The sequence below is a fragment of the Haliaeetus albicilla genome, chromosome 1, assembly GCF_947461875.1.
Source record: "Haliaeetus albicilla chromosome 1, bHalAlb1.1, whole genome shotgun sequence".
Taxonomy (NCBI): Eukaryota; Metazoa; Chordata; class Aves; order Accipitriformes; family Accipitridae; genus Haliaeetus; species Haliaeetus albicilla.
In genome coordinates this window covers 48611931-48625763 of record NC_091483.1, presented here as the reverse complement: position 1 = coordinate 48625763, position 13833 = coordinate 48611931, and the positions used below count along the sequence as shown (strand labels likewise).

Sequence of the window (13833 nt, the reverse complement as noted above, 5' to 3'; positions counted from 1 at the left end):
TACAGCTTACTGGAGCTGGAAGGAGAAACTTCCAGCATTATGAGCGTAGGCACTAATACCAATTTCCATTCTAGGACTGGAAGAAAACATTGGACAACTTTGCTGTAGCTGATCAAGACTTCATCTGGAGTCTCACCCACCGGTCTGGAAAACTTAGGTCTCTATTTTGCAGTTGGGGGACTGTTAAAAACGGTGAGAAGAAATAACACGGACAGACGAGCGAGATGTTTCACAGTGTTTTAAATATGCTTTGAGATTTTGTAAGCCATTTAAAAACGTTATTTGCTTCTTTGCCCTCCAGCACTAGCAATAAAGAATCTCAAAGGAAGTGCTTGGATATACCGGATTTACTCGCTTTGCCACTAACCTCTACAGCTTTCTAGGCCTGTAAATAGCGGCCGAGTTCAGCCGTGCTGCAAAACACTACTGCCTTCAAACGAACCGTGTGCTTTACGCCAGAGCCGGCTTTGAGCCAGACCGCCTCTTTCAACCTGCACTGAAGAGAAACACACGGCCTTTACTACAACGCTAACTGTCCAGGGGCCCGCTGCACCACCACGCACATTCAACCGCCAGCACACCCCGCGCTAATCCCGAATACAAAGGGCAAGGCACCATCCACGCTTCCCGGGGGGGGGGGGGGGGGGCGGGGGAAGAGCCAGCCCCGCCGGTACAACCGGCCCGCCCGGGCCCGAGCCGGGGCCCGCCCGCCCGGCACACCAACCCACACCCGTGCGCGACCGAGGGGGTCGCGCCCCGCAGCCACCCACCGCCCCGCGCCGCCGCCGCTGCTGACGAAGCTTTTATTGTGCAGCAAAGCGGGCAATCGACTCAAACGGGGACGAAGCGCTCCGCCCGGCCCGGCCCGGCCCGGCCCGGCGGCCTCCCGGCGACGCGGTACCTCACCAGCGGCACCCCCCGGCGGCGCTGAGGCGCGGCCGCCCCGCCCCGCCGCCGTCCCGGCATGTCCCGCGCGGAGGCGCGGCAGCCCGTCGCCGTGGCAACGCGTGGCGGCAACGCGTGGTGCCCGGCCCCCACCTCTCCCTGCCCAAATCTTAACGGAAGGCTGGCAAGCCTTCAGGGCCCCCCAAAGGCGGCAGAACAACAACATTCACCCAGTTCGAAGACGCGACGCTACCCCCACCTTTGCGCCACACATTTTCACGTTTTCAGCCAAAACCGGGTGCAGCGTTTTCCTTCAGCAAAGGCCACCCGCGCCTCCGCCATTTTGGATGCGGGAGCAGTTCCCATGGGACACGCACCTCTGGGTGCTGCTGCCGCCTCAGGAACCGCCCGGGTCTCAGCCAGGTGGAGCTCAGGAACAAAAATTAAAAAGTTTTTTGTTGATTGGTTTCTTTGGGCTTGGGGTTGCAGGGTTTCTTTGTGTTTTCGTTTGAGGTTGGGAATTTTACACGGTGGTAAAGCAGGTTTCCATCCAATTCCTGTATCAGCACTCTGCCCTCATGAGAAACCTTCCCACCTGAAGCGAGGGTGCGGCGGGGACTTGGTACTCCAAAAAAGCGGTAAAGGCACAAAAACCCCTTTGCCTCCCCGAGGGCGGTGGCGTGACGGGACGTGTGCTGCTGACGCCAGAAGTAAATCTGAACAGTCACCGCAACCAAATCCACCTCCTCCTTCAAAAGGCTAAAACCTTTCAAGTATTTTATGCAACTGTGTAACTCAACATGGCTTCATAATTGATCCAAGGCATCCACTGTTGTTTTGTTTTTAAATTTTAAGAAGGTAAAACAAAGGACCACAGTAAAACACTCCCCTCTGGCTGCTACTGAGTTAGAATCTAAACTTATACAGAAACTTAGGCCGATTTTCCACCTTTTTAAAAATAAGTTATCATCTAAAAAGACAACCAGAAAGGAAATGTTTTTGCCCAAGAAGGGTACAAAGTCCCGATATCTCTATCTTGAATAGATGCAGGAGGTTCTATGACCCAAACATGCTTTGTAAAAATAGTGACCAGCACACATATGCTGAAAACCAAAGCTGTAGAGCAAATCAGAAAGCTAAAACAAACCACGTTCTCTACCTCTCTTGGTTCTGCTTATGAAATTATGTCCGACTATATAGTCTTAAAAAAAAATATCAAAAGCAAGCAAGAGAATTAGTTTATAAAGGCAAATCACAGGGTAACAAAAGCTGCCTGCTGTGGATCCTGAGGATGAATTTGAACTTTGCTCTGAACCTGGGCTGAAGGCTTTCTTCACAAGTGTAAATGGGCACCTTGGTTTTTAGGGCCTGGGTGTCTCACGCTTCATGGGCATCAGCGACATGTACAGGCTAACCACACCACGCTGACTGATGTTTAGGAGAAAGCTGAAGCAGTATTTGTGTCACAGTAACTTGCTGTTTGGGACGCTGCTGATGCAAGCCCTGGTAAGACATGGGAGGTCTGCATGCTGTGGTCAAGAATCAGCACCATGACCTCATTCTCCTCCAGCGCTCAGGCACGAGGGAAGCCGAGATTGGACTAGCAGCCAATTAACCACTGATTCAGCCTGAATTTCAATGTTCTTCCCTTTATGACCTCACTCATCGTTTGAATTACTTAAGGAAACTGCACAAATGCTTTCATTCCAGACTTCGACATGCAACCCATTACTGGAGCTGGCTAACTTGAAAGAAATGGAAACTTGCTGCTTGAGCAATGGAAAAAAAGATCAAGAAGGTAACGCAGCAGAGTAATACCAATTCTGAAAGGCAACTGCTACCACTCTAAGCAAGACGGAGAACTGCTGCATGGCAGCAGAAGTGCTAGGATCTCCTTCGCCCTGCAACTACACACTGGAAACGCACACACAATCCACAAGACCACTGGCACAGCCTTTTCATACTAAAAAAATAGCTGAAAGAGTAAAGAAAAAAAAACTGAACGCAACCCTCTATAAATCCAATTTCCCCATGCCAGCCAGTATAAAAAAGCAACAGCACGTGGTTCCTATGATCATGTAACCTCTGGCATGCAGGAAATCCCAGGGCAAGGCTCAGCGTAGAAGCTACAAGCCAAGACAGTGCAAAGGTTTTTAAAAAGGCGTACCACCATACTGTGTCCAAAGCATTTTCTTGCCTATACATCGATTTACCATAGTATTGCTTTGGCTTCTCTGTTTGCCATTAATCTTTGGGACCTTTAAATGCTGGCAATCGTCTTTCCTTCACTAATGCCACTGAAACCCACCACTTCCTCTGCAAGTCAGGTATGAGGAAATAGTTCTTTAGTGGGTGACATCAGCAGTGTCTGGCATTTTACAAGATCTGGAAGAAGACCGGCCCTGCCCCAAGGAGTTCACAGCCTAGTTCATACAGAGCCAACATGTTTCAGATACAATCTATGAGGCCATGGAAGCATGAGATCACTTCCTCCTTGTGATCTTCAGCTTTACATACTTATCAATTACTTCTATTTAAAAGGTTCCTTTGAAAAAAAAAAGAAAGAAAAAAAAAAGGCTCATGATGATTTTATCAGTTTTGGTATTTGGCTTTGGGACCAACCATGTACTTTCAGTTATTAAACATTCATGATTCCCTTCTTCCTCAAGTACAGGAGGAAGAACCTGGCAAACAACCAGGGAGGACAAGATGACTGACAATAGCTTACAGCTAAACTAGCAACTGCTCAACCAAATTGCACAATCCGTAGAAGTTGTGCCATGACTATTAGCTTAAGGATGATAAGCCTACAATCAAAAGCTATCACTTCTATTGGCATCTCCTGTTTGTGTTTAAAGAACATAAGGAAAAATCTGGTGCTCACGTATTTCTGCAGTATCTGAAAGCAAAGGATTCCTTAGCTGTCTCCACATAGTTTCTGTTAACTGGAAGCCTGGAATGATCTAACTACTACCTCCACATACAGGATCTGCCCAGATACTAAAATTCTGGATTTTTTGCTCGAAGCTTACACATGTTTTTGCTCTTTTCTCCCTCACTGCTAAAAAGGAAAGATTATGGCAAAGATTAAACTAGGCTAGGCACTCAATTTGTTCCAACTTCCTACCTCTCCCAGATGCAGGTTCAAAAACGCCAACCTGGAACTGAACTAACAGACGATCATCAAGCAAATTAGTTACAGCAAGAACCAAATTTGAGGCCCTGCACTGACCAGTAAGAACTCCAGGAGAAGATTCTCAAACAGCACACCTGGATTCTTCCAGCCACCAGGAAAAGCTCCAGGACAGGTTCAGCACACCTAATTCCTGCAGGCTAATCGTCAGGGTTCCCCAAACAGCATCAGGAAAACAGCTTTGATTCAAAAGCAAGGGGTGGTCAAGAAGACAGAAAGCTACCTGACATGTTTGTGGTACATTTAGTGCTGTGACTGTAACTGATGGAAATGTGCCTGAGTCAGCTTCATGCTACCCATGTGGGGTAACTCCCTGACCATTCAAATAGTTTTTACGGTCTGTGTTGAACACTGTGGTGCAGCAGTTATACTGCTTATGTTAACAGAGCTGACTAGGTTGGAGTTAGCTCTGGCCGGCCTATATAAGATGAAGTCATGCTTACAGCCCCTAGTACTCAGCATATCCTAGACATATATTTGGCCCTTTTAGACTTTTTTTTATATATTTTGAAATCTTAGCATCTGGAAAACCTTACTGAATAGTTTATGCAAAATGGTCTCTCCCATGCCAGAAATCTTCCATTTCTAACAGAGAGATAGGGTTAAACAGGCAATAAAAAAACCCCTTGAAACACTCATGTCAGATGCATACATTAGAAACTACATACTCTTGTCTGTGCTTAAAACCTTACTAGGAAATCAGGTAGGCAGATTAGGCAAAACGTTTAAGTTGGCAGTGCAACCAGAACCAAACTCCCTTCAACAGCTCTGGAGAAAACAAAGCTGACCTGGGTGCTCATAATCAGCTGACAGCATTCAACCCTTGTTCAGCTGCACTGCCAACAGCTACATTTGGGTAAGCCTCAAAAAGACCAAACCATCCCAGCCCAACCTACAGTGGAAAACGAAGCCATTGCTAACAACTATTTTCAGCTAGATCCTACAGACTAATACTGAAAATGCTGTTGACTGGATGTCATCGCTGCTACTTCAGATGGCATGAGGAATCTATCACCATGCCGATGGTATTTTGTGGTATTTCTCCTTTGTTCATAGGAAACTGGAAGCCCTTACACAGACAAGTCATCATTTGCCAAAGCATTCATAGGTCTAACAGCACAATAGAGCTAACCAATCTAAAGGCTAACCATTGCCCTCTTTACCCATCCCAGGACAGCCAGCATTTATGGTTGACCCTCCCCCATGAGTTAGCTTAGGGAGCTAACCCAGCAAAAGGCTAGTCCTGCCAAAAAACCCCAAATGTTTTATGCCAAACCCTGACTGGGTGCCCTGTTAGGACAGAGGAGGCCCTGCCTCAGATCAAAGTAGAAGGCAGTAGCCCACAGGCAATGCAGCTATGGAGAAACAGGACCTCCTGCTCGGGGGGGAGGGGCACTGGCTGTATGTAAGAACTGTTCAGTTATCATGAAACTGCATTGTAATATGGCCACTCACCACAAAAATGACTGAGACAGTCACCACCCTGACAACAAGTCCACATGACAGCTGGAATTTTCAGAGGGCTTTAAAAAGGCTTACTAAATTCCATCTGTTTTCATGGCATCTGGGTTCATGTCTATCAGCACTGGTTTTATCTACAAAGGGCAAGTTTTACAAAAGCAAGCATAGTTTGTCATATCCAATAGACCATCGAGACTTGAACAAAGTACGGACACATAACTGGAATAAACAAGGATATAAGTAGCAAGCGCACATTCCAAGAATTTGTTTAAAAATAGTGCTGTTCTGACAGAGACAGCATGTACCCATTTTCATCAGTAGTACCAAGGATCTGTTAAAAACCATCACCAGCAATAACTGAGTTTCCCAAGGAATATAGTCTATTAGACATCAGATACTGATCATTCTAGTGGAAAATAACATGCAGGAGAAGACAGGCAGAATGCTGCATTTCTCCACCTGCTGCTGGAGTATCTCCCCAAAACAGGGATGACACACACAGTCAGAAGAATGGCTTCACAGGAACGACATCCTACTGTGTAGAATACAACTCCACTGATATTAAAATGTATCAGAAACCCATACTGATATTGTGAAATACTAATTTTAGAGAGAGGGAGAAATACTATGACAAATGTCAGAACTCCCTGTTACTGCAGAACTCCCTGTTACTGCATTCCTACATTAAATGTTTCTTTCTCTCCCTTCAAATTAGTTTGTTCTGAAAGGCTGCATTAGGTGAAACAATATTTAAAATATTTAAACAGTCAAATTTGAAACAAAACAGTCTGATCCTGCTGGAATTTAGTATTTCATCTGATCTAAAAATACTGGGTTTAGGATTTTCTTCCACGTGACATTTGACTACTTTGGAGCTCTGTTTCAAACCAGAAAACAATTTCCTTAGAATCTGAATACCTCCACAAAAATAGAGCTTCTGTCTACTTGTCAACCATATGCAAGCCTCAAGTTTTAAAACACGAGTTTCAACACACGTCCCTACAAGAATATCCAGTATCATGTATTTCCTCATGCAAAACTTAAGAATCTTAACACATTAGTTTCCAATGAAAACTTTTATTCAGTCTGAGCAGGATTTGAACGTGAAGTGTTTTTGCTTTGTTCTGCATCTAAATCCCTGTTTTGCTAGTTTACTTTGCGAATGCAATACTTGATTGATTTGCATGTGTTTATAAATATGTATGTACAACTCAGAGTAGGAAAGCAGCAACACCATTACATCAGCCTCAACACCTGCACCATGTTGACTGAAGCAGAGAAGACGGTCTGTTGTTTCTCTCTCTTATTAACGTCTAACTTCCCAGCCTTACAAACTCTTTACTTCTCTGCCAGTAGCAGAAATCATGCTGACTCTATTTGACTTGTAATTTCCACTGCTTATAATTTCCACTGTGACTGGAAAGGCAGGTCTTAAAGAAAAAAAAAAACAAACAAAAAAACCCAAAACACCAGTGAAAATATCTAACAAATACGCTTACAATTTTTATAATGACATTTGCCCCAAGTGCCCATTTGTGTGGAAAATGTTTAAATTGTTCCATTTTAAAAAGTCTACAGTCCTAAGGGAGCTTTTAGTGTTATATACAAAACATTTTCATGCAGATTGAGGGCATTAAGCACTTCATGCATAAAAAAAAAAGAGCTTGAAGAAATGTTTCTAAAAGAAAGTAGGAATTTTTTAAGTCTGAGACAGAGATCTTGTCCATCACACTCACAGAGAAAACAAACTGAAAAGAAACCAAAAGGAAACAGCTGATAAACTACAGAACAGATTACTTCCAAAGACTCAGTCAGCATCTAACGTAAATGACTGTCACAGTAATTCTTCTTCTAATCTAAAAATGTAAACCTTAAAAAACACCTCATTTTGCACCACAGAAGTTTACCACTCTTTATGCTAAGCTATGCATTTAGGCAGAACAGACAGCAAGGATCCCAGACAGCCAATGCTGGGGGAGACACTCACCATGTGTCACCCAGAAAACAGCGGTGTTTCAGCAGACAGCAAATTCAGACAGGAACCAAGACCAAGACTGCTAACCATGACAGTGGCAGGGTAATAGTACAGCCTTCTAACAGGAACAGCAGGGACAAAATCTGGTTTTTAAATGGATGTAGAGCCATTTGTGAAAAGGTTTAACAGTCACCTGCAGCAGTAGCAAGAGATGGGACTCAAAGACCCCAAATGCATCTGTCTTCAAATTCAGGCCCCTACCAGAAGGCAGCTGTGGGAACGGTGTTAGCTGGAGAAGCATCTGAATACCTGGAAGACAGGCTACAAAGGAGCAAGCATTAAGACAAACCCCTGTGGGGCAACAGGACTGCTTTGGAAATCTTTATTTTTAATTTCAAATCTTGATTCTGAAGTAATAAAGACAAGCCCCAAGCAAAGGAACCAGAACGGCAATGTTGTTGAGAGCATGATTTCATCCTCCCCACCTTGCGAGTTGCTTATCAGCTCAGAAGGACACTGTCAAGCTTAGCAGCCCAGGCTTGCTGCTGGAAGAATGTGGAGCTAGCAGGGTTTTTCAGGTCAGGCTGGGACCGGGTACAAGGCTGCAGATTAAGCAACTTCAGTGAGTGAGGCGGGAGTCTCAGGAGCAGACAATTTGCTCCTGGGAATAAGATTTGGAGTGCCTAACCAAGCATTTCTGTAGGAAGGGACTGCCAGCCCTCCGTTTGTTCCTACTTTGATGTTCAAGGGATCAGAAAGGGTAACCTTGCTGTAAGTGAACAAATCATACTATGAAAACATTCTGTGTCACCAATTTCTAATGCATACAAAAATACTCTTGAAAAACAAGTTTTGGTTGCTGCGTGGCAAAAAACTCCAAGACTGTTCTAAAGATCTGCTGTGGTTTTGCCTTAAAGTTCATCAACACTCACAGCCCATGAAAAGCTGGCATTTTCTCACTGCTAGTGAGCGTATCGAATAGCAATAATAAACAAGCATTGTGAAAAAAGGATCTAACTGGTGGACAGGTTCTTGAAACCTGGACACAACATTCAGGCATTTGTCTGTCATCTCTGTGATCTTACGCCTGAGCTCTGTGGCCAAGAATATAGATTATTTGCCAGTCTTTCTACTGTCTCTTATTCGAGCCCAGATCCTTAATAGCATCATTTAATATTAATTATCTATTACCAAGATGTAAACAAGAAAGTCCTATGACATTCTTATTACCTCTCACAAAGATCAGCACCTAACACCAGCTGTTTTAAATGGAAATTTAATGATTGGTAGTATCTCACAAAACAAGGTAGACATACCACTGGGAATGTCCCCATGCCTCTGTTGAATTGTGCACCATTCTTGTAACAGTCAGGGCTATTCATTAACCAGCTATTAGCCAAAAAAAAAAAAAGTCCATAAAAAGTAGCACCAACTTTTTGAAAGTGCAGTAAACTAAGACACACCTAAACTTTAAGAGGCAGACAAGGATTTTAGCTAGAAACTTCATCCTGAACTCCTACTGTATCTAACTGGATCTTGTACCTTGTAGAGAGCTGCGACAAAAATCCAGGTAGATTCTGAGTATGTGGAAAGGAAAAAAAAAAAAAAAAATTATGATCTTTCAGGAATACCATGGATGAAGCCATGCAGCCTCTTCAGAAGAGAATCCCTCATCTTGGGAGTTAATTTTGTGCCACCTTCTATTACAAACCCAAAGGATGCACACAAAACTGTATGGGTGAAAGTGTTTTAAAATGTGTTTCTAATTATGCTCAAATGAGGAGCTGCTTCTGGAGTTATTCACACAAACTATTTCCGTTTGTTAAAGCCATTATCCTGACTCTCTGACTACTCCCCCTGCACACCCCTTAAAAGCAAAAAAAACCCAGCCAAAACACCCCCAAAAAGACAGGGAACAATTTAAATGTTTTGATGTGACAAATGCCAGAATCCAAAACATGTAAATGTGCTCAAACAATGCACTTAAAACTCTCATCCCAGTACCTCACCTCTTCAAATAAACCTCCTGAGCTCATTCAAAATGCAAGCACTTTAAACATAGGAACACGGAAAGAACCTTCTAGTTCTCGTAAGAAGATAATGAATCACAAAGTTAACTTTTTGCTTTCAAGACGACTCTGAATCGTTGCTTCAATGATCTTGCTTTCAGCCTCACCCTGTCCCGATCCTGTTCTGCTCCAGAACACACACAGAGATCAGAAAGGCTTTGCTTAAGATTCAGAAAGAAGATAAAAACCAAGGGTGATTAGAAGTGTACTCGATCCTGCCTGAAAGGACTGGGGGAGGGCTGATAGTCATGGGGGGGAACAAAAGAGCACACATGATATAATGAGAAAGGGGAAATGAGAAAGATGAACAAGGGGAGTGGGAGCGGGAGATCTGAAGAGTTAGGGAGAACAGACGAACTGCCAGTTTTTAAATTCCTGAGAAAAAACATCTATAGCATTAGGGAAATGGATGTAATTTTTTTTAAATTTAAGCTAGAAGACCAAAAAAAAAAAAAAAAAGATTTAAAGGAGAAAGTGAGAGAGATACCTATCCTGAGGGGGTTCCCAGTAAATGCTGACACCATCTGTTATGAAGCGCTGGCATTTAAAGAGGAAGGTGTCTGGAAAATGCTTCTCCTCCAAAGAAAAACTGGACAAGTCTATGATCGGGGGAGACCTATAAGCAAGCAACCAACATTAGCACAGTGGTCCGTCAGCACAACAGTTTGCTACCCAGACCAAAGAGACAAAACTAACAAGCTCTTTACTTGGCCACGGGAAATGAAGGGATGGCTCTTTGGGGATGATGCGCAAAAATCACAGCAGAAGCCCTAGGCTGGCCCGCACCGCTGAACAGGCTGAGCATCCTGAATGCATATTCCAAGCATCTATTTGGGTACAGGCCTGGGCTGCTGGCCTGGGGAATGGCAGGACTGAAAGTGAGGTGGAGTCCACAGCCTCCAAATACTGCTCAACTCTTCCAATTGTGGGACAACCTGGTGCACAGAGGAAGGATTTCTACCCAGGTTACTGCAGAAGTCAGAATACCTTCCAGGCAGCAGCACTCTCACTTCATCCCCATGACCTGCTATCCAAAACTGATTCCCAGGAACTCTTTTATGGGTTGGGTTTTTTTGGGGAGTTGGGGTGTTTTGGTGTTGGTTTTTTTTTTCAGTTGGTTGATTTTTTGATTTTTTTTTTCTCTTTCTTGGTTCACTCTCCATTCTCAGGATGTAATTAAGGTTCAAAGTGAAGAAAGAAGGGGAACCAGCTCTGTGTCAGCGATTAGCTCAACGTCCTTTTAATATCCACCCATAATCTCTCCTAATCTAGGCATGTATCACCTGAGAACTCTCCATTAAGAAGCTCAAGACCGTTTATGAGACCCCAAGTAGATTAATTTTCTGGTGGTTGCCTCCATGGGTTACCGATCTCCATTTCTTGTTACATATTTAGTTACAAAGGCAACAAATAACATCTCCTGTGAATACATAACCAGGTATTATACTTTACCTCCATGAACCCTATCCTCCTCATACCAGGGCCTGTACACCCCCCCCCCCCCGAGGAATTTAAGCTTAGTTAGAAATGAGAAGCCTTGTTTTCCCATGCACTGGGACTTCCTTTATTTTGCACATTTAAAGCACAATACAACTGAGTACAAGCAGCTAGAATGACCCCAAAAGTTTTGTTATTTTTTTTTTCCTTCCAGTGCTTTTGCTTGTTAACAAACTGGGTTAGTTTCACACTCTATGGGTGTCAGTGCTCAGAAAAGAAAAGATCAGCAAGTTATAGTCACAGCTTTTAACGAGTTCTCAAAGTTCCTTAAAACTCCATAAAACAAGTATCACTTACATCCCCATCACCTAGCACAGTGATCCATATTGAACGTGTGCCACGACAGCATATGCACACCATTTCCCTTACAGCACTGCTCAGTCAAGCCAAGCTGACATGTGAGAATATGGTACCCCACATTTCCATTTTTTCCCTTTTCCCAGCCTCAGTGATGACAGGTAGCAGGTCTGTAACCCAGCTTTGTCTTGAACATCCCCCAGGCAAACGTTACTGAGTCTAGCCTTGCAGACGTCATGGAGGACTTCACTAGCCACTGTGGTTAAGACAGTTCTGGCTATACTGGTAGCCACAGTGATTTGGAGGCAAACAGGCAATTCCCAATTTTGCCTTCTGCTTTCCCAATGTCTTGGGAAAACAGAAATTAACATCAAACCACTAGAGAGACGTGACCCAAATGCTAAAAAAACATACTACATCCTTGCTGCTGACAGGACCATTCATTACAGAATGGAGGGGCTCTGTCTACCTTACCAACAGTTTTCTCCATTTATATACATACTCTCTAACACACACACAGGTTCTCATCATCAGACAATGGCTGAATGACAGAAGGTTAAAAATCACTCCAATCTCTTTTTTTTTTCTTGTTGATAATTTTTAAACAAAATTCAATTCAGTTTATGCATCATTTATGGAGGGTTTTTTTAACTCAGCTGTTCTGCACATAACTACAAGGATAGGAAAGGTAATGGCTCTTCTGCACAAAAGGGAATAAAAACTCCCAAAGGATGATTTATTCCACACTCCCCAAATTCCAAAGTGAGGTCTCTCTTGCAAACTACAGTTAATAAATGGATTCTTTGCCGCATTATTGTTTCACTGACAGAATTTACTGGCAGTATAAAATGTAGGAAAATATTTTACTCTGCATATATTTTGCATCTCCGTCTCTTTTTGCATCTTACCTCTCTTTGAGTACACGGTTTAGAGCTTAAGGCTTCACGGTATTTATAATCCTTTATTTTCTGCGCCCAGCACAATGACACCCAATTGCAATACAAATAAATAATTACGATAAAAATAAATCGGCATTTTCTCTTCAGCTGCACACCAGGCATGTGAACCTTGGTGAAGTCTCTGTGCTTGCAGACCGAAGACTTGCATTTCTTGTCATGGGCAGGTCATTGTCAATAGAAAGGGAGAGCTGGGTTGGGTTGGGATAGAGAGGAAGGGTCAAGTCCAAGACTTACCCAGCAGAGGTCAGGCTAAACCAAAATTTCACCATCATTGTGGGTCCTAAGAAATTGTCTCCTTAGGTCCTTCCCACTGTTTCCCCTCAGAATCAACCAGCAAGTATTTCTACAATGCAACAGATACCTACGAGTTACTGTGAGAAGTTAAAACAGCAAAGGCTCAAGTTTGTTGGCCAAAATACTCTTGAAAAAGGCTGAGACAAAAGTATCTGACACCAAATGCTTCAAGACCTCAATATTATCATTGGGCAAAAGTGTATTAATTCAATGAAATAAGAATGAAAACCCACTGTAGTAGTATCAACAAAACATTGCACTTGATCTCCAAGAATATTTCAGCTGAATTTTGCTCAGAGACACAAAGCATAGTAAATGCTTGTAAAAATATGTATTCACATTAGTGTTCACAATGACAGTGTTCACAGGGAAATCATGAAGGGTCTCAGAATTTGGGAGTCATCTGCCCACAAAACAAACAAAAGCATCACGTATGGTATTTAACCCATAGCACAAAAAGCAAAAGACAGACAGCAAACACTTCAAGCAAGACTCATGGAGATAGAATAAAGTAAGCCTGCATAATGTGCTCATATGCATGACAAAGACTCTATATAGGAGCCCACAGCTTTCACTTGAAACTGTAAAAACACTACAAAAATCTAACAAAGCAGATGCAGACAGTGTTCAGTACCACAGTACGATGCATTCGAATAAACTAAATGGTACAGAACGAAAAAAGCACAGAAAAGTTAAAAAAAAAAAAGGTGCAGAATCAAATATGCCTGTGTATTTTTGATATATACACATACATGCAACCATGCATTACTTGTTGAATAAACTTTTCTTCTGCAGACAACATAAGTGTTGGGGGTGAGATTTGGAGCAGGCGAGAAAGATTTTAGCACAGGTAAGATGTTCAGTACCATTTCTTATGACAGCCAATACTAGAATATTGCAGACAAAGCTACTCATGCCCTGAACATTGTTTAAATCAAGGGGTTTGACACCTCATCCAACATTAAGTATGGCAAGCTGCAATACTGCATTTCACAGGGGAAGACATCAGAGCTGTTATGCAGCCACTACCTTAGGTACATAAGGAAGCGAAGCACCTTAAGTTTAACTTGGGCAGAGTTGGTGGGCAGGGGTATGCTTGATAAATATATATTGTTTAAAATATAAATATAAATATATAAATCCAGAACACTGGATTGTAAGAAAATAAAAACATGGTCTTGTAAAAGCTACTGCAAGGATGCC

The 13833-nt window shown here is 43.0% G+C and overlaps 1 protein-coding gene across 7 annotated transcripts in view; it reads right to left on the bottom strand.

Moving 5' to 3' along the window:
• Window positions 1-13833, bottom strand: part of STOX2 (storkhead box 2) — a 150301-nt gene that overhangs the window by 38305 nt on the left and 98163 nt on the right. Inside the window, exons 1-2 of one of the 7 annotated variants that reach the window (XM_069787923.1) lie at window positions 771-912; window positions 368-491 (exon numbers count right to left, since the gene is read on the bottom strand). The exons of 5 other annotated variants lie outside the window; for them this stretch is intronic. The gene's annotated coding sequence lies outside the window, so the exon portion shown is untranslated. Of the gene's footprint in view, window positions 1-367; window positions 492-770; window positions 913-13833 lie in introns of those variants that run through there. One more of the 7 variants, XM_069787950.1, reaches the window with a different exon arrangement.